This window comes from Cibotium barometz, chromosome 50 (genome assembly GCF_041138505.1).
Source record: "Cibotium barometz isolate CiBa-2024 chromosome 50, ASM4113850v1, whole genome shotgun sequence".
NCBI classification, from domain to species: domain Eukaryota; kingdom Viridiplantae; phylum Streptophyta; class Polypodiopsida; order Cyatheales; family Cibotiaceae; genus Cibotium; species Cibotium barometz.
In genome coordinates, this window is record NC_141095.1 from 3,284,376 (window position 1) to 3,310,283 (window position 25,908).

The following is a 25,908-nucleotide window of genomic DNA, read 5'->3' on the forward strand; positions in this document are numbered from 1 at the left end:
CGTTGAGCTCTCGAGTGGGTTCCTCCCTTAAGGTAGTGGCTTTGGTCCCCATGGTTTCTATTGAATCGGAATCATCTTCAGGATCATTCATATACACGGGGTCATCTCCTGTCCCTATGTTAGTCTTTGAACTAGGCTTGGAGCTCGTGGCATTAAGCGACCTCTTCCACCACGTTTTCTTTTTCTTTGCTCGAGAAATTGATGCAGTATCCCTCTCTTCAAGAATGTAGTTTTGATTTTGAAGCATTGACCGTGTAACTACATTCGCGGCGGGTACAACAGGTATGGTACCTCGTGCTTGGTTGGTGACCTCAACCAAATTCAATGGTGTAATCTTGGGTGCACTAGGATTATGTGGACATTGAGCAATCAAATGATCTATGCCACAACGATTACATGTAAGTACCGGCATTCCTGATGTGCTCCCTTGATTTGGTTGCATCTGAGTAGCGATCTTCTGTAGCCTATTTTGGCACTCCGCTACACGATGCGGTCCACCACACTCGTAGCATTGAAGAGGTGGTCTCCTTGCCAAAGTATTAAGGTTTTGCCCTCTTGTGGCGAGAGCAGCCGCTTGATATACAGGCTTGACTTGCCCGAAATGATCCTCCATGTAGTACTGGGGAGTCATTTCAAACGTATCAATCCCGTATGGAGCAGTGGGGTCTATCTTCTCTTCATAATCCCCACACACACTATGTGACTCACAACCCATCTGGTTTATTGGGGTAATCCTTGGATGTGGAGGTTGTGGTCCTAGCACTGGCGGTGGTAACGGAACAGACTGGACTACATTCGGGTTCCTTGGAACTATGTGCTATGACGGTTGCTCGACAGGTGGTGCAGGCATCAGCGCGGGTACTTGAGGTGTGTTTGACCAGGCTAGTGGTGCCTGATTTGCCAACATTCGCTTAAGTACTAGGTAATCTTTAGATTGATGGCCATACTTACCACATGCATTGCAATTCCCATTGAATTTGACTCTGAATGTGGGACATTCACTCGTGCTATGTGGTCCTAAGCAAACCGAACAATATTGTTGCTCTGTTCTTGGGTACATATGGCTATTTTGAGGAGCTCGATTACCCCTAAAGTATTCTTAGAGAGCCTTAGTGAGGTCGGTAACAATATTGTTGCTCTGTTCTTGGGTACATATGGCTATTTTGAGGAGCTCGATTACCCCTAAAGTATTCTTAGAGAGCCTTAGTGAGGTCGGTCATCACAGACATTTTGGATATCTTGGGCTCCTTGGCAATAGGTTTTACCGTCATTGGCTCGTGCCCAGATACTTGCGAACTAACGGATTTTGTCTCCGAAGACACCTTTTTACCTGCAATCATCAAGTTGTCTTCTAACTGGATTGCATTGGCAGTGACTGCTTCCCACGTTGTAAGACCTCTAATGACTAAGCCATTGTATATGTCCTCGTGGCACAATCCTCGGATGAATCTATCGAGAAGTTGGTTATTATTGAAGCGCTCATCGGGAGTGCAACGAGAATTTAGATGCTTCAATCGACTTATAAAGTCTCTCACTGACTCCCCTTCCTCGCGTTCAGCTTTTTGGAGTTGAGATGCTACTCCCCAAAGCACACCCTCACGTATGTATTCTTTCAAGAACAATCTCTTGAGAGTGGGGTTGTGAGTGCGCTCTTCAACCCTTAAGGTTCGATACCAATCTCCGGCCGTCCCACTCAAGGTTAAGCCTAAGGGTTTACACTTATGTAGCTCATTGTGCTCTTCCAAGGAATCACACACGTGTTCAAAGACTTTAATGTGCTTCCTAACATCCTCGTTACTACTGAAGTTTTGAGTGAGCTTAGCCACTTGTACTGCCTTGCTTCTAGGTTCTCTCTCAGGCATGCCCCGCATGTTTTCCGCGATGGATCGTCCGATCGTCTAAGCAAACGCTACGAGATCACCTAGGTGAGCAGGCATAGCTGGTGGAGGCACTTCTGGGACAGCCTAGCTGATTGGAGTTGGCGTTGGTCTGAGTATGTTGGCAAATGACGTAGGATATGATATGTGACGACTAGGCCTAGCTCCTCTTGGATAAGGGTTGTGATAAGGCGGTCGTGGAGCATACACCATTGGTATACTAAGAGGCATCGGAGCTACATGAGCATGAGTAGCGATAGGTACATATGGTCGATAGGCATTGGCACGCACTGTTGTAGGTACTGTTCCACTAGGTAGCGGCGTTGTACTAACTACAGCGGCGGTAACAGGTGCGCCTTCCGTCATACTCATCATTGGGGTAGGCATTGTGGATTCTTTAATGGAAAGTTGAGCCAAGGTTGGAAAGCTAAAGTTACTGCTCGTGGGCTCAACCTGCATTGAGACTCCAGGCGAAACAACATACGAAGGGTCTATGGGACTCACCGAGGGAGTCTCCAATTGTGATAGGGTTGGTTGTTTGGCCTTGCCCGTATCCAAAAACCTCATAGGGCCAGTGGAAACTAGGTTCACTCCCCTATTTTACCTCTCGAATTGGATAATTCTATGAATAACCTCACATATCATTTGTTGTTGCTCCTCTAGATTAGTGGCGCTAGATGTAGATCGTAGGACTTCTAACCAACCTACATGGTATGTGTAGCCCGTGTATAGGTCAGTTAGGGTCTCTGTGTGTAGATCATATTCTCAATTTTCATTAAGAAATATCCCATCTAGACTTGGTGTGCCAAACGGTTCTCTTGAAGTGGATGCAATGTCACTTCTTATGGATTGGCTTCTAGGGACCTCTACTTTAGGAAGAGCATCGGAAGGTGGTAGCTCAGTAGGGCCCTCATTAAACGAAGTGGGTAGAATATCCACATTGACACTCTTTGGGAGGGTAGGGTCTACATGAGATGTGAATGGCGAATCCACTACCCCTCCTTCTTCATTTACTTCGCTTGTCGCATGTTCAGAGCATGTAGCTCTACTAAAGGTCTCTATTAGACGACTAAACATGCTAGATCCAGGTTGTGGGGCCCAAACTGGTATGTTTTGGCTTATCTCCTCAGGGTTCTTGGTAAGGTGGCCTTCCATGGCTTCTAAGTCAGAGGATGAGTCACTATCCACTATTCGTGGATCTTGGGTTGCACTCCCTTGGGTTCCAGCCGAAGGCCAAGATGCCAACGTGGAGGGATGGTGTGAGCCTGCGTAAACTGAAACGCTTTCTAGTGGCTCAAGCTCTAGTACCCGACCAGAGCGTAGATGCATGTGACGTGGGTACCCTACGGGCGTTGGTAACTACCCTTGAAGTCCACACAAGTGGTTTCTTAGGTGTTTCACATCCCGTTTTTACTTGTTTTTGTATTATTTTTAAACTGTTTCTAACCCCCTTACTTATGGTCGAACCTGAACTAGGGCGTGTGATAGCTCGAAACGAGCGTATCGTTTAAAGGGTCCTAGCGTGCTTTACAGCACAGTGTTCGCCTATCCAGAGCTCCTATGGTCCTTAAAACAGTCTGTTTTCTTGTGGGGAAAGGGGTGAAGGCCTATTTGCTTGTGAAGGAAAGGGTGAAGGCTTTATCCCACATGCTCACTTCACTCCTTGGGGAGTGGGCTACATATAGGGCTCAACTTCCCATAAGTTCTCACTTGAAAGAAAGCTATGAGGCTCACTCTCCTATATATATATATCAAAAGACCGAGATCGAGGATGGGGTCGGGGTCAATTGGGGATTTTTCTTTTCAAAAATTTTTTCTCCAAATAAAAAATCTTTCCTCTTCACACGTTTGGTTTTTTCCTTTAAAAAAATTTAATTTTGTATTTTTATTTTTATATTTTTTTTCTTTTTTTTTGTTTGGGATAAGTTTTCTAGGGTGTCTTTCTAGGGTTCTGACTTTGCCGCGACGCAGTTCGCACACAGCGCAGGCCTGGGGATTCAGAAATCCCCCCCTCACACACAGAAAACCAGAGAACAGAACGCACGCGGAACGGAAAAATAACAAAAGAAGCAGAGTTGCAGAAGACAAATTGCACAAACAGATTGCAAAACACGGAAACACCTTAACAACAAACACACAGTCGCCTTTCCTACAGTGTAAATTTCACTTCACGCAGCAGCCCGAGCTGTAAACTGGAGCTTGGTGCAGGGCATCTCCCCGGCAGCAGCGCCAAAAATGTGCGCTTTTGCCGCACAGGGCGTAGCTGGAAACTTGCCGAACACCGTATGCGAGCCATGAATGGCTACAAGCATACAACCAGGAAAGCAAGCTCAAACAGAATGCAAAGGTGTGTCACTCACCGCTCAAATCGCCACCGTGAAGGATTCCCGCGTCGCAGCCGCCGTGAAGGAGGAGCCGCCGTCGCCGCTCTACCGCCTCGCCGCCGCCGTGCCGCTACACAGTGCTCGATCACTCTCTCACTCTCTCTCTCTCTCTCTCTCTCGCACACACGCAGGAGAAGGAAACCAAGAGGATAAGGCAAGAGCACTCTTGTATTCAACACATGAGAATAATGGTTTTAGGGTTACATTTGACTCTTATAGGTGACTTGGCCGTTCACACATGGGCGCCCATACATGGCCGACCGATACTAACCCTTACCCTGCTGATATTCAAGGTGCGCCTCTCATTGGCGATCACCCAATCCCTTTATCCTTAACATATGGTGCCGACAAGCCCCGCCCATGACTCAGAATATTTAAATTAATGACATAAAACATAGTACGTCTCAATGTCCGTTCATAGGTTAACAAGCTCGAACTGATTGCCTAAATGCTGCTACATGGTCATATGGATCTCCCGACCCTTCGTACTTCTTTACCAGTTTCTAAAGAGTTGATGGCCTTACTCGTCTTGAATACTCATCATCGGGCCTACGGCCTCTCACTCTCAGTGGTTCCTCTCTTTGGTAAGGTGGTCCATATGCATCCCAAATTGGTGTGGGTCCCCTATTACCTACCTCACCAACCCCCTCCAAAGATCTCTAGTGAACTCTCGCAGGGGAGGAGCAACAGTTTCTCCAAGAAAGGCTGTCTCTCCTAGTTTAGCTGTATTAGTTGAGAACACTTCCATGAATAATGGTTGTCCTCTCCACGTGAGCTCACGAATCTCCTTCCAATCTAAGGTTCGATATTCATTGGCCCATTTATCAACGATTCGGTTCTTGTATCCTGCAAGCTTCTCGACTACCACCACAAGTGCTAGAGAAAGATCTAGCTCTGGCAATCTAGTTATGGCATAATATCCGTCTAAAGAGTCCTTATAGACCTCTTGAAGTGGGTCATCCTGAAAGACCTTTGTCACTGGAATTTGTCGTATTGGTTCTTAGCCCCCTGATCCATTTTGCTCTTGCCTTTCCTGTCCCTTTCCAAATTTAGATCTACAAAAAATAAATCATCTATGGATGGCTTTGAGGACTGGGCATTGGATGGTCCAGGCATGTTCGGCTTAATGAGCCAATCATCTCTAGACTCCCTTGCTCTGGAAGGCTTTGATAAGTCTAAGAACTCACTCTTAGAGAGCCCCCCTAATTTGTCTACATTCTTTGGATGATAGGTGACTTCGTAGCCAACACCATCTCCACCCATGTACATGTTACCCTGGTCATTGACTAGAGGTGCTCTATCAAGCTCTGAGAAAAAGTCCGCAATCTTAACGAGATATCGTTGTTGTAGATCCCTAAAGATCTCAACTCCTTGAGCATTCGTGTAGACATATTGAAGTCTCACATTGAGTGGTAACCCCATGGTGTCGGCTTTAAATGGATTAAAAGATCTTGTGGGTGTCCTATTTGGGGCCAAGGGATGACTATTTGATGGCCCTAGATTGTCCATAGACAATGAGCTAGTTGTCCTGGAAAGGGTATCAGATTGGGATTCGAAAAAGGTTTCAGCAATATCTGCCAAATTTCTTACCGATTGGATCCCACTTTCTTGTGTAGGTACTCTAGAAGGTGCCCTAGACCCTATGGCAATGTCTATATGACGTCCTGACCGCAAGTGCATAAGGTCAAATTTTAAGGTTTTTTTTTTCAAAAAAATCCAAAAATTTTCAAGTTGGCTCAAACTTTGCCAGAACCCATTTTGAACCCCCTCGAACCCATTAGGCCAAAAAAATAGCGTATTTTTCAGGATAAAAAATCGCCTAAAATTTATCAGTTTTCCATACTTACTATGGGAAAATGGTTCCGAGACCGAAATTTCAACGATGGGTGTTTTCTAACTCCTCTCGAAAAGTTAGATAACCTCCCAATTTTTTGCGGCAAAAAATCAAAAAAAATTCAGACTCTTTTTTTTTTGCACCCCCTTATCCAGTGCGATGGCGGTCTTTATGGTGCAGTGTGTGGGTCTCTCCGCACGATGCACTGTTCACGCACAGTCGCCATCTTTTATTATTATTATTTTTTCTTTTTTGAAGTGCGTGTGCAGTTCTGAGATTTGCAGCAGCGAATTCAATGCACGTGTGCAGCTTGTGAGATTCGCAGCAAATTCGAAATGTTCAGTCTTCATGTGTGTGTACAGATTTCAGTTTCTCTACAGGTGCAGGTTTAACAGAGAACTAAAATGCACAAAATTAAAGATGCAGAAAACTAAACTAAGCTAAGAACAGAAAATAAAACAAACATGCAGAAAATTGAAACTGTAAAAACAGACAGCAAAAATTATCCTCAAACAGAATGACAGAAATGCAAAAACAGGCCTCTCTCTTTCACACACAAATTGAAATTGGCAGGTTTAGCACCTACCTCCAATCCTTCCCGTGTGTTGAATCCTTGTCCTGACCTCAAGAGAGAAACGTAGCTAGCCAATCGCACTCAAATTGCAAGACAAATAAAGAGAATTTAATAATAGATTAGTCTTAAATAAGTACTAAAATTAGTCCCAAAACCTGCTCTCCTATCCAACAGTTTTGCAACCGATTGGAGCTTAACAAGGAGTGGTAGTGTGTGTATGGTGCTCAACTAATGTAGGCACTCTTTCCTCGACAGTGGCACCATTGAAGAGCGGTTCTCTCTACCGTGCAATATAGTGCTCATAGAGTACTACCGATCAACAAATGTGTTGAGAAACACAATGTCAATCCGAGGACTCGACCCGATTAGTGCATGAAGGCTTATCCCTTGCGGGAGAGCTCACATACACGAACCACCACTTGACGATTCAACCATTCAACACCTCAATCAATCTCTCAATCCATTAAACCCACTACACTAATCAAGAGAACAAGCAATGCATGGCAATCTCTTAATCCCATTCAAACATTGATTAAATCTTAGCTTTCCCTAATGCGAGCAAATCTATAAGCATGCATCTACTAACCCACAAACTTAAGTAAGCATAGAATGTAACATTCAGAAACCCACAAGCTCATAGAGAGAGTCTATCCATGAATAACTCATTGCCAATGAAGTGAACAAGAGCTTGCATCAATGGAGACTACACACACACACACACACACACACTACAAGCATGCAGCATACACAAGAGAACGAAAGAAGCATTCAACTAATCATAGATTAATCTACTTCAATGATGCTAAAACAGATTAAGAGAATAAAGTGGAGCTATACTCATTGGAGCTTGATGCTCATTAGAGTACAATAGAGAGAGTTAGAGAGTTGCCATAGCTTGTCAAGAGCTCAAGAGCTTCACTCAATAGCTTATGAAAATGGCCAAAAACGTCCCCTTTCTTTAGCTAACATCTCTTTTATAGAGATGTCACTAACCCTAACCCTAGGCCTCTTTCACACATGGGCGGACAACCCCATAAGTGAGCCTTGCTTAATACACTTAGAACTCTCATTTTAGAACCCACATTGGCCTAAAACGATTTACATTGCACTTCGGCACAAAAATATGGAAAAATTATGTGTGTCTTTATGTTCCCATGGCTACAATCCTGCTCTCTCACATTAATTGCTTCTGGCCTCCTTCCATAATCCGTGTTCCCGTGAGTGTTCCCTTGGAACAGTGCTAGATGCAATAGACAGGTTACATAATGGAAAGGCACAGGATCATGATGGGCTAGTTGGAGAGCACTTCTCATATGTGCACGACACTTTGGCTCTGCTCATCGTACATGTGTTTAATCGTGCCATTTGTGAGGGTTTCCTGAACAAGCTGGATAGAGCATATCATTGTACCACTCTTTAAGAGTGGGGACCCCATGGTACCAGGCAACTATAGGACGATCATGATTGGTCATTACTTGGCCAAACTATATGGCTCTATATTGGAGTCGGAGTTGAGCCGCTGGGTAGAGGGGCATGGTCATCGAGGACATGGACAGGCCGGTTTCAGGAGAGGATTTACTGCCTTGGATCACATACTGACACTTCGAGCACTTATTGAAGAGGGCAGGGCATAGAAGAGAAGGATATACTGCTACTTTGTGGACTTCCGTAAAGCCTTCGATATCGTACCACGTGCCAGGCTTATGCACAGATTGCATGACATTGAGGTACCTAAGGATATGCAGTGGGGGATGCCCGCTATCGCCCACCCTCTTTGGACTGTACATTGATGTGGTCTCCGATTATGTAGACAGATTGGGAGGCCCAAGGGCATGCCTGGCAGGGGTGTTGATACCCATATTGTAATATGCTGACGATATTGTTCTAATCTCAGACTCTCCGAAGGGATTACAGAGACATCTGCATTACAGGCATTCTGTGCGAATAGAGATCTGACAGAGTGAACCTTGGGAAAACCAAGGTTATGGTGTTTAACACCACACAGGCATGGGTGACGAGATCAAAGCCTCAGTTCACTTTCCGAGGGGAGTCGGTTGAGTACGTCAAGTCATATGTCTACTTGGGAGTTACTTTCACAGGACCGCGTTTCTCCCTAAAGGAGGCAGCAGCCGCTAGATTAGCTTAAGGGCATGCAGCCTTGGACTTGAGAGGCAGTGTGCACACATACAGTTTCAGGAGCCACACACCAAATTGTGGCTATTTGATACGCTTGTCACACCAACCCTCCTGTATGAAGCTCCAATTTGGGGGCCCAACATAGATCACAGATATCAGAGAGGGACGGATGAGGGATGGAGGCAAATGGAGAGATCACTGATTATGATGATTTCTCACATGATTCAGAGCAAATCATCGGTACCACATGAGATTGTTCAGGCTGAGCTGGGTGCCGCAACAGTAATGGCCGAGGCCCTATTCTAGGCAGTTACCTTTTTACAGTGGCTATGGGAGCTCCCTCAGCAGAGGTACTACCGATTGGCATTGACCTCATCCATATTGTTGGCAGAGGATGAAGATACTCATTGCTGGTATGCTCAGATGAGATCATGGTTTGACCTACATGGTTTGCGGATAGAGGCACTACCACCCTTCCAGTACATTCTAGATTGTCCATTTTTGGATCTCACCCGCTCAGAGCAAAACCGTGTGATCAAGATGGATATCATCAGAGTGGACACAAAGAGGACATGGACTAGTCTCCTTGAGCCCTTAGGCACAAAAATGGCTCATTACAAGAGCCATTTTTTGCACCTCTCACCAGATGATTTTATCACCCACCCAGCGTACATGGATGTACACCTATCACATGGGATACGTTGTGCCATTGGACAAATGCGGACCTCATCACACCAGCTCTACGGGTTGAGATAGGGTGATATGTGCATCAGATCTCGGATGACCGCAGTTGTCAGCTATGCTACCAGGAGGTAGAGAGATAGAGGTGCACTACATTTACCGATGTACAGTCTATTATGAGATCCGAGAGAGATATCACTGCCTCTTTCGAGAGGGTTTTGCTCTGTTACGCAGGGTCTTGGAGTTTGAGGATCAGAGATGCCTAGGATTGTTCCTACTTGAGCACAAGAGACACAAAGAGACCCTCTTGTTTGGCAAACAGGAGACTGAGCCATGATGTACCTAGATAGAGGATCCTGACAGATTTCTTCGGCACCAGCACCAGCACTAGCAACCCAACCCACACACCTCCTGATACCTCCTCCATTGGGCCATCAAGGCACCGACCACGCTCCCACGGAGTTACCACTAATAGAGCCATCTTATGTCATGCTCGTTGGCCACGCCCACCAAGATCCCAACCATGGCATCCTCACCATCGCCATATCAAAGCCATTATTGCTTGGCATCGGAGGCACCTACCTTGTTTGTACGACCTCTCCATTCTAGATAGGGCCCATGGCGGAGATATTTGATCTGAGGAGAGGACAACACTTCAACTAATAAGCATACATGGATCTACGTGATATACATTTTCCAATATTAGTATGATCTAGGAGTCTTACTTATATAGTACTTATAACTGTAAGACAATCAGTTTATTGTACTTTTTAGTTTCATTTAGTTGTTCTCTTTGATGAGAGACCAACTTCAGATGTACTCTCAGTTTTGGTCTCATAATAGGACATTATGGCCTCTCAGAGACGTTAATATATCATTTCATTTCATTTCTCTCTCTCTCTCTCTCTCTCTCTCTCTCTCTCTCTCTCTCTCTCTCTCTCTCTCTCTCTCTCTCTCTCTCTCTCGTTTCCAACATGGTGTGGCCCTCCCCCCAAGCTCTGCTCACATATTGCATACATGCTCTCTATTCTAGTTGCGCACAGGCGCTCTGCTCTAGTCTATCCATGCCACGCTACTCTAGTTTGTCCGTAGTGCTCTTGGCCCTCCGCCTTCCTTTTCCCACCAACCCTTTCTCATGCCCCCAAGGTAGCAACATAATCTCTCTCTCTCTCTCTCTCTCTCTCTCTCTCTCTCTCTCTCTCTCTCTCTCTCTCTCTCTCTCTCTCTCTCTCTCTCTCTGTGTGTGTGTGTGTGTGTGTGTACCGCTTTGCTGTTCGCTTCACGCTTCGCTTCGCTGTTCTGTTCGGCTGTTCGCTTCACTTTCGCCCTGCCCACTTCGCTTCGTGGTTCCCTGTTCGCTTCGCGACTCTGTGCGTAGCCACCCTCTCTGTTCGCGCCTCTGTGCTGGCCCGCCCTCTCTGTTCGCTACTACTGCCGCCCACTTTGCTTCTGCCTCGCTGCCAGGCTGGCGCTATGCTGTGTTGAAATATACAAGTGAATAGGGTGTGTGCGGGAACAAGCCCTTGGCTAGAGGCTGTAAAAGAGAATGTGTAAATATGAAAGAACCTGTGAAAAGGTGAGAAGAATCTACTGGAAGAGAATAAAGGGTAGCATGAGAAGATTTAGGAAGTGTGGAGATATTCTCGAAAAAGTGAAGATGTGGAGAGAATCAAGTAAAAGAGGTGGAGTGAATCAAGGAGAAATCAGTGGGATTTGATGCTTGGATGTAAACTCTATAAATTGAGGCATTGGCCTAATGAGAATTTGTTGGTTTTTTATTATCCATGCCTACATTAAGCTATTTATTAATTACTCACTAATCACGTATTAATTATTATCTAATCACTTTGTTAAAGATGTTGATTCTAGTATTTGATCCACCATAGCTCATCACATTACTGTAATTTCAACATGGTATCAGAGCCATGCCTAGAATCCATCGAGTTTATGAGCCCATTATCTAGTTAATTAGGATTAGTAGATAATTAAAAATTAATCAAATTTTTAGTTATTTTTTAACTCACCTCTGTACCCCCAGCTGGTGGAGGAGCTCTAGCTCCTTGCACACTCAACATTAGGCCAAACCTTTCTAGCCACAAACAGCCAACACCCTTGTGCTCCAGCCAGTCGAAACAATGCAGCAAACCGCCATCGGACGAAGGAGAAATTGTGATTTTAGCAGGCGCCATTTTTTTGGAGGAAATCTGCATTTTCTACTTCATGAAATCAAATTGCTCTAATTCCTCATAGCTCCAGGAGAATGCTCTACAAGCTAGTGAAGTCAGAATTCGATTTGATCAAGTCTACAGTGAGATCCAAGCTCTTCATCAAATCTGTAGGTGACTTTGGTAAAACAGAGATTAAGCATTCAATATTTGGTCAAATCTTGTGTTTATTGGCTTAATCCTCTACTAGACTCATTGCTATTGATGGCCTTGAAAGCATTTGAGCGCTCATTTGAAGTCTAAGGCTCCAGATCTGGACTCCCCGCATACTCTGTTTTTTGTACACAAAATAGAGGATTAATTCACTAATCAATGATTAATCAGTGCTAATAACTATATTTTGGTACAATTGAGAGTTCAAATTAACCACCATTAGGTATCTGATACAGATCCCTGTAACTTCAGATTACAATTTAGAGTTGGTTTGATACTCCAACCATTCCGTACAAATTGGTTACCCTTGATTTAATGTAATTTCTTGTGCTGATAAATTTGTGATAATCATCATTTTGCATTTAACCCTTGGTTAATGCCTGTAAATCACACTCAAATTCAAGATTATTCACAACCAAAGTTGCATTTAGGAATGTGTATGAGAATGAATGCTATATGCATTATGTATTGGGCACATTACATTAGTGTAAAAATGGGATCAGACACTACCCTTGTCCAGAATGAGGCAAGAGGTAAGACCTCCCGCATAAATTTGGGTTTGCATTGCATAATGATACAAAATAAACATCAAAAGCCCAAAAGAACTGTCAACAAAATGTTTAAACATGTTGCTCACATGGAGCAAGAAGACCTAACGGACAAGCTCATGGCCCCAGCCATAAAAGAAGAAGAACATCTCTTTCCAAGAAGAAGATCCACACCAAAAAGATCTAGAGGAAGCATTGAAGGAAGACATGGACATGAGAAGAGAAGGTGCCACAAGAAGACTGAAAGAAGAGGAAGACACGGACGCGTGGAGAGAAGCTGCCACCCACGAGAAGAAGACTGAAGACAAGAGAAGATGTGAGGCTCCAAAGAGTGAGGAGCCATGTGAAAATCTCTGAGAGAGAGAGAGAGAGAGGGAGAGAGACCCCACAACCCAATGTAACCTGCCCCAACAAAGTAAAACCACCTCTGAGCCACCGATGATGTAGGCCACGTGGTAGATATATATGTGAGCACTTTAGTCAAGGTTGCGGGCACTTGTAGTAAGCCTTGGACACATAGAGAGAGAGAGTGTGTCAAGGACTATGAGTTTAGAGTCTTGAGGCACTGGTCGCGGGCTATCAAGTAAGAGAGAAACTTGGTATAGGGTCCAGGTTTGCTAAGTTAACTTGAGGGGAGGTGTGCTAGACACATTGGTCGTGGACTATCAAGTAAGAGAGAAGATTGGTATAGGGTCCAGGTGTGCTAGGAGTATTCACTTGAGGGGAGGTGTATCTACTGGGAGAGAATAAAGGGTAGCATGAGAAGATTTTGGAAGTGTGGAAATATTCTGGGAGATATTCTGGGAAAAGTGAAGAGGTGGAGAGAATCAAGCAAAAGAGGTGGAGTGAATCAAGGAGAAATCCGTGGGATTTGATGCTTGGATGTAAACTCTATTTTATAGAGGCATTGGCCTAATGAGAATTTGCTGGTTTGATTATCCATGCCTACATTAAGCTATTTGTTAATTACTCACTAATCACATCTTAATTATTATCTAATCACTTTGTTAATGATGTTGATTCCAGTATTTGATCCACCATAGCTCATCACATTGTTGCTGTAATTTCAACATGCTGGCCCTGCCGGTCTAGTAGGTTGTGTGCGTCCCACCCACCGTTACTCAAGCCCCCAAGGCAGCAACATAACTCTCTCTCTCTCTCTTTCCTCCCTACCTGTGGGGAAGGGCTGCAGAGTAATTTTGAGGAATGGCCCCGAGTCTCCAAGAGAAACTCGAGGCCCTCGAGATGGCAATGAAGGCAAGAAGACATCCGATTCCAACCTCAATGAGGTGGAGAACAAACTACACCGGCACATCATGGCCCTCGAAGCACGAGTCAGGGACCTTGAACAAGAGAACACAGCACTCAAGGAGGAGGTGAGTGCATTGAAAGTGGAATTGGTAGCCGTCAAGGACACCAAGAAGAAAGAAGGGGAGATCAATGACAACACTCTCACGGCCATCAAAGAAGAGATCTCCAAGGAGATCACAAAGGACATGGAGGGAAAACTCGAAGCCAAGCAGTCAGGGATGGGTTGAGGTGGTGAAGAAGAACATCCGTAAAGAAGTGAGGGAGGAGACTCAAAGGGAAGAATATCAAATCATTCACACCACCATTGAGGAGGAGAAGATGAGGCATGCTTGCCGCCTCAACATTCAAGTTACAGGTATAGCCGAGACACCCAACTCCACTCCCGAGAAAGATGGACACCTTCTATGCATGAAGCTAGGCTACAGGGAAGAGGACCCTCTTCCCTTCACCAAAGCATGGAGAGTCGGGAAAGACTCAACACGCAAGCGAGCCCTCATCCTACAATTTGCAGGAGAGACGGAGAGGGTCACCTTCATGAGGAAGAGGGTCATATTACGAGGCTTATAGGGAGCTCCTATTTTCTTGGATGATGATCTCACGAGGATTGCAGCTAGAGCATAGGAGAGCTTGCATGCCACGAGTCTTACACGCGAGGAGAGAAGGCAAGAAGGCCTTCTATCGAGATGGTCGGGTCATCATCCATGGATTGCGGTTTGGGGCCTATGGGACACAGACCAGGCCACTGACAGAGATACACATGGGGCCTATGGGACACAGACCAGGCCACTAACAGAGATACACATGGCAGTATGGAACTGTAATGGTTCACTATGGGTGCAGCCTGGACGACTGGAGCATGTTATGGTGGGGAGAGACATCATACTTCTGACAGAGACACATCATATCCCAGAGAGAGGGCTACCTCGAGTAGAGGGATTCTAGTGGGAGTTAGCATACAGGAGGACCACACGCCAGGGTACCTCGAGAGGGTCGAGGGGTGTAGCAGTTCTATTCAGACAGGAGCTACAGGGGAGACTGAGAGTGGTAGCACAGGATCCAGAGGCCAGATACATGTGGATCAGCTTATAGCTCTCATAGGACAGGGTTATATACATAGCCCTATGTTACTTTCCTCCATCAGGATCCTCCTATGTCATTACTACACAGAGGACACATGCCATAGGAGGAGGAGACAGGAGCCTCGCCATACACTTGTCTGTCAGAGGAGATTATGCATTATTCTACACTAGGGAAGTATTTCTTACGGGTGACTTCAATGCCCACACACAGAGCAGACATTGTAAGGTGTATGACTATGATGACATGGAGATCCTCCACCTTGTGGATCCAGAGGAGATAGGGGCTAGTCGGGCATCAGAGGACACTAGACCAGACAAAGCACATTATGGGGACTACTTACTAGAGTTGGGAGAGCCAGGCATCATCTCGTTATTTATAACGGGATGCTACAGTGGTCAGGATTAGGAGGGCTGACATGCTTCCCACATGGGGGTCATACACGGACCTGAGGCACGGTGGTAGACTACATTATGGGGACTTTGGAGGCATCACAGCTTGTCACCTCGTCCTATTGGGGCAGATCATACATACTTGGCATTTTCTCTAGCCGGATCACCAGTATCACTAGCCCCCCACATACCCACCCCACACACTACCATCTACTTCACACATGACATGGCAGACATATACACTGGCAGAGTAGAGGATGGGCTCCTACTCATGGATCCCCTGGCACCTATGGATACCATTACAGAGCCCAGCTGGCATCACTCCTACACACGGCTGCATTACAGAGCTTCCCACATCGTGTCCACTCAGGAGAGCCTGCGAGATCTTGGACTATGCCCCAAAACAGATGGTATGATGATGAGTGCAGAGCCCTATAGTCACGGCTCCGCATAGAGAGAGCCTTGGGAGCCATCACAGAGCAGGAGTCGAGGAGAGAGATGAGGAGACTTACTCACTGCAAAAGGCAGGCCTTTGCAGAGATACAGGAGCTAGAGATCTTCCATTTCTTCATGAGTAGAGATAGCCCTATCTCATGGCGGCACTTCAGAGAGCCCGGACACCGACACCCATTTTGCAGACCCACAGACATGGCGCACATATGCAAAGGGCCAATACCACGCCCCACAGCAGCCACCTATACCTCAGCCCACAAGAGCCTCGACCTACCACAGCTAGCTTCTTTACCCACTCGATGATGGTAAAGGAAGATATCTGCCGCCTACAGCATGGACGGGCCGCTGACCATATGGGCCTCCACGGTGAGCATGTCATATATGCAGTAGATTCTTTGGCTCCTTTTCTTGCACACCTGTTTAACAGGGCACTAGCAAAGGGTTTGCCTACAGAGTGGACGGTGCACACCATTGTGCCGATCCACAAAATAGGGAATATGCTCGATCCGAGCAACTACAGGACGGTTATGGTTGGCCACATGTTGGCCAAACTCTATGGTGTAGTGTTGGAGCAAGAGCTTAGCTTATATGCTGAGCGAGCAGGTTTACGCTCATCAGGGCAGGCAGGCTTCAGGAGAGCTTTCTCTACCACTGACCATGTATTCACTTTGAGATGTATGATTGATCAGGCCAGAGTGCGGAAGAGAAAGCTCTATTGCTGCTTTGTGGATTTCCGCAAGGCAATTGACACAGTACCACGAGAGAGGCTCTTTTAGCGCCGCCTGCAGTGGCATACCAGCAGATATGACGACATGGGGCATCTATGCATTATATGAGCAGGTTTTTAGGTGAGTCAAATGCCTAGGAGGTATGTCCGAGACTATTGCTAGCACCATTGGTGTGAAGCAAGGATGCCCACTTTCCCCCACGCTATTTGGGTTATACATTGATGAGGTGGCTGACTTCATTACACGGGGAGGCGGAGATGGAGTTGATCTAGCAGGTACCTCAGTACATATTATTCTTTATGCTGATGATATTGTATTAGTGTCTGAGTCTCCACGAGGTCTACAGCAGCATCTACATGCACTCCATGATTTCATCGAGACAGGGCAGGAGTCAGCTGACATTCACTCTCGCAGGATGCCAGGTGGAGGTGGTGACATCATATGTGTACCTAGGGGTTACCTTCTCTGTAGAGCAGCCACATGCTTCACCATGGGTTCAGTAGCCAGAGCTAGATTGACATGGGGATATGCAGCATTGGCTATGCTAGAGAGACAGTGCCACCAGGCGCATTTTCTCTGCAGCAGCCACATGCTTCACCATGGTTCAGTAGCCAGAGCTAGATTGACATGGGGATATGCAGCATTGGCTATGCTAGAGAGGCAGTGCCACCAGGCGCATTTTCAGGAGCCCCGGACGAAGGGGTGACTATTTGACACATTAGTCACACCGACACTGATGTATGGAGCAGCAGTATGGGTGCCAGGCCTTGCTACCCATTGGTGGACACAGATAGAGAGACCACATGATGGCACGCATGATACGCAGCAAACCGTAAGTACCTCATGACATTATCCGAGCAGAGTTTGCTGTGCCTCCTATGATGGTAGAGGCCATATTATTCCATACTATATGCCTGCTAGACAGATTCAGAGAGATGCCACAGGACAGATTGTCATACAGAGCTTTTTAGACAGCTGGCTCTGAGGCAAGAGACAGAGGATCATGGTATGCACATGTCACACATTGGTTCTCACAGCATGGCCTAGACATGGATCATCTACCACCATTCCAGTATGACAGGGATGCACCACATATCCGTCTCTCTCTTAGTGAGAGGAATAGAGTATTGAGACAGGACTATGGCAACTCTATACACGAGAGACATGGATATCGCCTACACAGCCTCTTCCACCCGATGATGCTATACTACAGAGATCACTTCATGAGGCCTAGATACATGGAGGGCTTTTTAGCACACGGCTCTCGAGTGGCTATTGGTCAGCTTAGAGTTTCATCACATCGATTGGAGATCGAGACTAGTAGAGCAGCACGGATCCCCCGACGAGAGGAGAGGGTATGCAGATTGTGCAGAGAGGAGGTGGAGAGTGAGGAACATTATGTATGCAGATGCAGAGCATATATAGCCATCAGAGAGAGATTTCCCATTTTATTTAGAGAGCCACATTCCCTACGCCAGATCTTTGAGGTAGCAGACCAGAACATACTGGGGAGATTCATTCTAGACATACAGCGTCATAAAGAGACATCATTACAGGCTCAGAAAGCTCTAGAGGGGGGACGACAAACACAGATTACTCTCCAGAGAGCAGAGACACTGAGAGCCTACAGGAGACAGAGGACACCTGGCTTTCGGACACCATGCCTATACCAGAGAGAGATGACAGAGATCAGAGCTCAGTTTCATAGAGAGGGTGCGGAGTGACTGGCTCGCTTCAAAGCAGACCCAGGCATGTTCTTCAGGGAGCTATGGACACCCCCTTCATTGATGTATACCATTTTATACCCCCAGTATGGTACAGGATGGAGCTAGTTAGGTTGCATATCATGATTGTATACTCCATGCACATAGCTTTGCATTCTCCTAGTAGTAGAGCTCCATCCCCTCCCCCACTCATTGTACTTATTGCACACCCAGATTCAACTCATTGTACTTATAGCTTTGCATTCTCCTAGTAGTAGAGCTCCATCCCCTCCCCCACTCATTGTACTTATTGCACACCCAGATTCAACTTTTTAGTTCAGTACTTTTTCATTTGCTGGGATGATAGAGGATACCCCACACAGGTACACTGATTTATCTCATAGGCTGAGTTCAGTCTTTTGGAAGACGTTAATAAAATCTCTCTCTCTCTCTCTCTCTCTCTCTCTCTCTCTCTCTCTCTCTCTCTCTCTCTCTCTCTCTCTCTTTGCCTTTGCCCTCTGCTTGCACTGCACAAGTGTGAAATAGGCAAAGGGCATAGGCACAAAGAGATAGAGAGAGACAGTGTGTGTGTTCGTTTGTTGCAGCACCCATGGTAGGAGAGGCACTCTTCCAGATAGTCACATACATTCACAGGATCCGTGCCATGCCCCATGAGACTCCCAAGGCTCACCCTATAGTCCTCCCAGTAGCTAACAGCAGAGCAGATGGGAACGAGTCATGGTATAGCCGAGTATGCACCAAGACTCAAGATGGATTGCCTCCCCTCTCCAGTATGACTTGGACTCTCCATTCATCAGGCTCTCTCAGGATGATAGAAATCGGGTGATCATATATGATTTACTGGGACTATACATACAGGATACCTAGGTTAGAGCACATGAGCCACTCTCACACAAACGACAGTGCTACATGGATACTTTCATGAGGCTTAAAAAGGATGGTTTCATAATGAGGGCCAGATGTCTTGACATATACATGTCACATGCCATGAGGATTGCAGTGAGTTAGGTACAAGTGTCATCTGCGCTTGAGGATAGAGACAAGGAGAGCCATGCAGATACCTTGTGAGAAGAGCATATGCACTGTGTGCCAACAAGAGGTCAAGTTTGAGGAGCACTGAATATGCAGATGCATCGTATATTATGAGATTTGAATGAGGTTCCACTATCTCTTTAGAGAGGATTTTTGACCCTTATCCAAGATCATGGATTACCCAGATCAGTGGTGCCTGGGCCCCTTCTTACTAGAGCTGCATAGAGACTCATTGATTAGGGAGTCGAGACCCCATGGGAGAAATCCACCCCGACTCCAGGCGACCATCACTTAGTTCTTCCGACCCCATGAGAGGATGCCCCATCAGCCATGAATGACATACCCACAACCTCATTGAGCCACACATTCGAGCCACCTTCCCACACCTGACAGATCTGTAGAGCCTTCTACATGCTAACCCCATGCTTGATATCCTAGATTCCCCCCTCCCCCTACTAGGGGTTAGCTCCATAGGTTGTATCATGAGAATGACGGCGCCACTTTGTATCATATTGCTCGGATTTGACATTCCCATCTCATAGCTCCCGTTTTTGTTTTCTTTTGTACCATGATGAGATTACATGTACACTATTGTATCACTTTTGGTCTCACAAACCCATTGGGTCTTTTGAAGATGTTAATATAACTTTTTTCTTTCTTTCTCTCGTGGGCGCACGTGCACACGCATGCGTGCTTGCACCAAGATGAAGAGATCTTGGAATTGGGAAACCCTGCATTGAGAACTGATTAATATAATTATTGACAAGATGGAGAAACGTGTGCTCACTAGCTCATAGAAGAAGCCAGAGAAGCACCCCCTAGGAGGATGGGCAAAAGATAGACTAAAATTTATCAAGGACATCTTGATATGCTAGAAAGATACACATGATAGGGAAATTAAGTGCTCAAGGAAGCCCACGCAACCAAAGTGAAAAGGGGAAAGCACAAGTTGAAGACCTCAAGGAGGAGTTACATGTATGCAAAGCACATACGAAGGAAGAAGGGGAAATTAATTCCTGTTGGCAACAATCACAGGCTCAACCATGGAGCTATGGAGGATGAAATCTGAGGAAGAAGAAGAGAGAAAAGAGAGAGCAAGTTGGGCACAACACAAGGTGATTGTATTATAAATGAAGGAGAATGAGATATGAATGAACTACCCAGTACAATACCCTTTTATAGGCATTAAACCCTATCTTTTGACCCGAACTAAGAGGTTGTTCACACCTAGAGAGTTCACACCAAGTACGCTATAAACCTAATGACCGGATGCCCGTATCCCCAATGTCACATCATATTTTGGTGTATTTCTAACACCCTCCCTCAACAAAATATCCATGGCAACTATGATGTCAATGCTAGCTCTAGTTATTGTTTACAATGCTAGTCATGATGACCATGTTGGTGTTCGTAGGTCTTACTCAAATTAGGTTTACAATGCCAGCTATGACGACACTCGCTAGACATCTAGTTATGATTATTACATTTCACTTAGGATAGACGGGTGACCACAGATAGGCTGGCCATGGCTGATTTAGGAAGCCACCTATGCTTTTATAACATCAAGGCTATATAACAAAGTCCAAAAGATTCAGATTTTGGGGGACAATCCGGGCAGAGAACCCTTGACTCAACATAACATAGGAATTTAGAAATAAAGGGAGAGTCCCCCCTTGATGACCAATATGTTGATGAAGATCTTCTTGATGTAGCTCATAATGTCGATGTTTCTTTTGATCTTCTTCATGTCGATATAGATCTTGATGTTGATGTAGCCCTTGCTCTTATTCATCCTTTATTTCATTGTGTAATGAAATCCATGTAGGCAAAGATGGATCATACTGTCAATGTGTTCATAAAGCCTAACATGTTGATGATGCATGTCCCTTTCGGATGATAATACGTTGAGTCTACTTAAGGGGGTCTTAGCCTTATCAATGGCTAGTGTCTTGCTCTTGTACAATTGATTTATGAGCATGATAAATAGGGTACATGAAGCATATAAGCTTAGAAACCCCACTGTCCCAAACAATGCTGATACAGATTTATACCCGATTTTGGGTTAACAAATTGACCACTCAAATCAAGGGGAAAATCTGATTTGATGCTTTACAGAACACTTGAATGGGAGACATGAACCATTAATGGCCCTAAAAATCAAGGTATTAGTGAATGTAATTTTCTATTAATTGAGGAGAAAATACCCTTATTTGGAGAGCACCATAAGAGGGAAAAATCAAGGGGCTTTCTCAATATGAAGCTTTGGAAAGCAATAGCAAGTCCCCAATGGTATGATTGAGTCCTTAATGACACTAAAGGATGAATATAATTAGCACTAATTACCTGCTTAATGTTAGAAAGTTGAAAATGATAATTTGCTTGAATCTCCTCCTCCTTTGATCATTTTGCTTCAAGATTTGGTTTGTAAAGAGCTTACACCATGCTATTGAAGATTCTAAGAGCAATCAGATTGATTCGAAGTAGAGTTGTTGATTTTCATCAATGAAGTTTGCATTTTTGCTTTTCTTTATCTCCTCCTCCCGGTAGCAAATAAGCTCAAATTTCATGAGCTTGTTGCTCTTACTACTATAGAGTAACTACAGCCAAGAGCAATTAGACCAATTCAAAGCGATGATGACGATTTTGTGATTTTTCTCAACTTTTGTTGCGTTGAGTTTTCCAGCTTTGTGCGCTTCTTCTCCTTTGAATTGGGTTGAATCCTTTGAGTCATGGCTGAGAAATTGAGTTGAGAAGGTGTAGCTAAGAGGATTTTGCAAGATATTATGTGTGGAAGGAGAACCAATAAAAAACACCAACACGGGGGGTAGAGCTGCGTTTTTGCAAGGAAGAGAAAATTGATAAAATGGGTAATTTCTCACTAATCATGATTAGGAAATATGATGATGAGAAAGGATTAAGTATGAATCACTAAGAAGCATGGCTCTAATACCATGTTGACAATCACAGGTTCAACCACGGAGCTATGGAGGATGAAATCTCTTTATGGTTGAGGAGAAAGAAGAAATAAAAGAGAAAGCAAGCTGGGAACAACACAAGGTGATTGTATTATAAATGAATAAGAAGAGATATGAATGAACCACCAATTTCAATACCCTTTATAGGCATTAAACCCTATATTTTGACCCTAACTAAGAGGTTATTCACACCAAGTTGGCTATAAACCTAATGACCAGATGCCCGTATCCCCAATGTCACATGACATTTTAGTGTATTTCTAACACCCTCCCTCAACAAAATATACATGGCTACTATGATGTCAATGCTAGCTCTAGTTACTTTTTACAATGCTAGTTATGATGACCATGTTGGTGTCCGTAGGTCTTACGCCAATTAGGTTTACAACGCCAATAATGATGACAGATGCTAGACATCTAGTTATGATTACATTTCACTTAGGATAGAGGGGTGACCACAGGTGGGCTGGCCATTGCTTATTTAGGAAGCCACTTATGGTTTTATAACATCAAGGCTATATAACAAAGTCCAAAAGATTCAGATTTTGGGCGACGATCCGGGTGGAGAACCCTTGACTCAACATAAAATAGGAATTTAGAAATAAAGGGAGAGTCCCCCCTTGATGAGGGACCAATATGTTGATGAAGATCTTGTTGATGTAGCTCGTAACGTCGATGCTGCTTTTTATCTTCTTCATGTTGATGTAGATCTTGATGTTGATGTAGCCCTTTGTCTTCTTCATCCTTGATTTCATTTTGTAATGAAATCCATGTAGGCAAAGATGGATCATACTGTCAATGGGTTCATAAAGCCTGACATGTTGATGATGCATGTCCCTTTCAGATGATAATATGGATCATACTATCAATGGGTTCATAAAGCCTGACATGTTGATGATGCATGTCCATTTCAGATGATAATATGCTGAATCTGCTTTAATAGGGTCTTAGCTTTATCAATGGTGTCTTGCCCTTGTACAATTGATTTATGAGCATGATAAATGAGGTACATGAAGCATATAAGCTCAAAAATCCCATTATCCCAAACAATGATGATACAGATTTATACCCGATTTTGGATTAACAAATTGACCACTCAAATCAAGGGGAAAATCTGATTTGATGCTTTACAGAGGTTTAGCAACACTTGAATGGGAGATATGAACCATTAATGGTCCTAAAAACCTTATATGATTAGCACTAAGATATTAGTGAATGTAATTTTTTGTTAATTGAGCAAAAAATACCCTAATTTGGAGAGCACAGTCAAAGGGAAAAAGGGGCTTTCTCAATATGAATATTTGGAAAGCAATAGCAAGTCCCCAATGGTATGATTGAGTCCTTTATGACACTAAAGGATGAATATAATTAGCACTAATTGCCTGCTTAATGATAGAAAGCTGAAAATCATAGTTTGCTTGAATCTCCCCTTGCCTTGGAGGTTGAAAGCCTCAAAAACAAACACAAGAAGGTTTATTGGCCACAAAGAAGGAGATGGAGAAAGGATGGGCCACAAGAAGTAGAGAAAGAAGGGACAGAAGTGGTAAGAAGTGGGGTATCATGTATGATGGGGTGTTTTCTTACATGATACCTTGAAAGAGGAGAAGAGGAGGAAGGTCCATGCTCTTCATGTGAGCATGGCAGGACTTGAGCGGGAATCTCCCAAGGCTAACACTCTAGCCCTATGTAATAAAGTCAAAGTGTAAGGGACCCCTTATGTGGACACATGGCATCTTGGACAAGACACCTCACGGGAGCATCCCCTCATCTTAAAATTCATGGCAAGCCTTCATGGATACACGTACAACTTCCTGAGGGGAGAAGATATACCTAGGGGATGATCTTACCCAAACGTAGATAAAGAATAAGCATGCAAACATGCCCAAGAAGGTGCACCATGATCGCAAGGTGGGGAAGTGGGCAGTATACAAGGAAATGTGAGCCATCATCACAAATAGGGGCACGGGGTCTGAGGGACCACACGCCTAGAGGTGTCCATTTGGAACTGCAATAGGATACTATGGTCAGACATTGGTGAACTTAGAGAAGTTTTTATTACAAAGAGGGATGTCATCTTCTTCACAGAGACCCATAAGAGCATGGAGAGAGGGCTATCAAGTATTTTTGGCTATGAGTGGGCATCCACCTATATCGAGAGGAGATGCACATTTGGTGGGGTACGCGGGTCTAGCGGAGTGATTGTGGTACTATTCAAGACACACCTACAGCACATGATCAACATAGTATGCAAGGACACAAAGGCATGCTTTATGTGGGTGAGATTACAGGTCACAATAATGGAGAGATGTATACACATTGCAATCCATTACTTCCCACCTAGGAAGTCCTCATATGCTATTATGGATGAGGGAGAGTAGTTTTATCCCCTCCATGCAGACATCATTGAATTCTCGTGCTTAGGTGAATTTCTCCTTTTAGAGGACTTCAATGGTAGGACTCAAAGCGAGTAGGCATCCGTGGAGGAGCTAGCCATGTAGGAGATAGACTCACAGTAGATTAACATTCAACGCGAAGCATGACAAGACAGAGAGGACATCACAAATGTTTGAAGGCCCTTCATATTCTTAGGGCATTGCAACAAGGTGTTTGATTTTCTCACAAGGGTTTTAAAAAGTCGCAAAGGAGGAAAAATAGGCTTTGAATAATGCCCCAAAAAATGGGCTTCTCTACCACCTGTGAAAACGTGCACTGCACAGGAAGAAAGAGTGCCTTGTTTGTTGCACATTAGGAGCCTTAAACATGCCTTAATCCCATCTCAATTGAGCTCTACTTTGAGCTCAAACTTCACAGTATCCATCACACAAAAGGTCTCATAGATCTCTGCAAAAATTGAGAATGAAGGTGTCGTTTTTGTTACGCACCTTGAGGAGGAGGAAGTGTTGATCAATTGTAGATTGGAGGCATTGTTGCCTGCTAAAAGGACCTCTAATCACAACTGTAGTTGAGATCACATTACACTGGTCCTTATGCTCTCACAAAGAGATGTATGCCTAGTAGAGGGTGCTGATTTGAGATGCGTTTTCCATAGAGGCAGAGAGCTGACGAGAATGTTGGGACACTAGGGCTTTAAGCATTACCCTTATGAGTGCTAAAGAAGTGAGCTCTGGTTGAGCTGAACACTCCACACAAGTTCTGCACTCAGAGATGACTACCTTCTAGTAGCCACAATGCACCAAAATGTGATGATTATTGGCACAAATCTACAGTTAAAGAGGCTACAAAAGAGGCGGAGGATGTTTTTCAATGGTGAATTTTAGTGACAGTGACAGTGAGATAGATTTAAGTCTCTCTCTCTCTGGCCTTTTGAAGACGTTAATATAACATTTCATTTCTCTCTCTCTCTCTCTCTCTCTCTCTCTCTCTCTCTCTCTCTCTCGCGAGAGATACCACACAAAGACTAGAAAAACTCTCTCAAATCCCTCTTAATGAATGAAGATTTGCTAATGAGAACGTACATAATCCCATAATCACAATTGAGTCTAGATTTGTGCTCTTTTGTTGATGCTTTCTTGCATGTTTACTCTTTGATGCATGCTTGCTTGTTTGGATTGTGTGGTGAGTGTATAGAGTTATGTTGCATGCTCTCTTTTTCTTCTTCTGCCTCTTTCTCTCCATATCCATCTCTCACTCATGTTTGCATTGAGGTTTCGATTGAGATTTTCATAGCTCTCTCCCTCTTTACTCACTATCCAAGTGCTAAGCTCCCTTGTGGTGCCACCAAGGGAGGCAAGGATAAGGACCCTAGCTTCTCCATGAGAGGTTGTTCTACCTAAGGGTACAAAC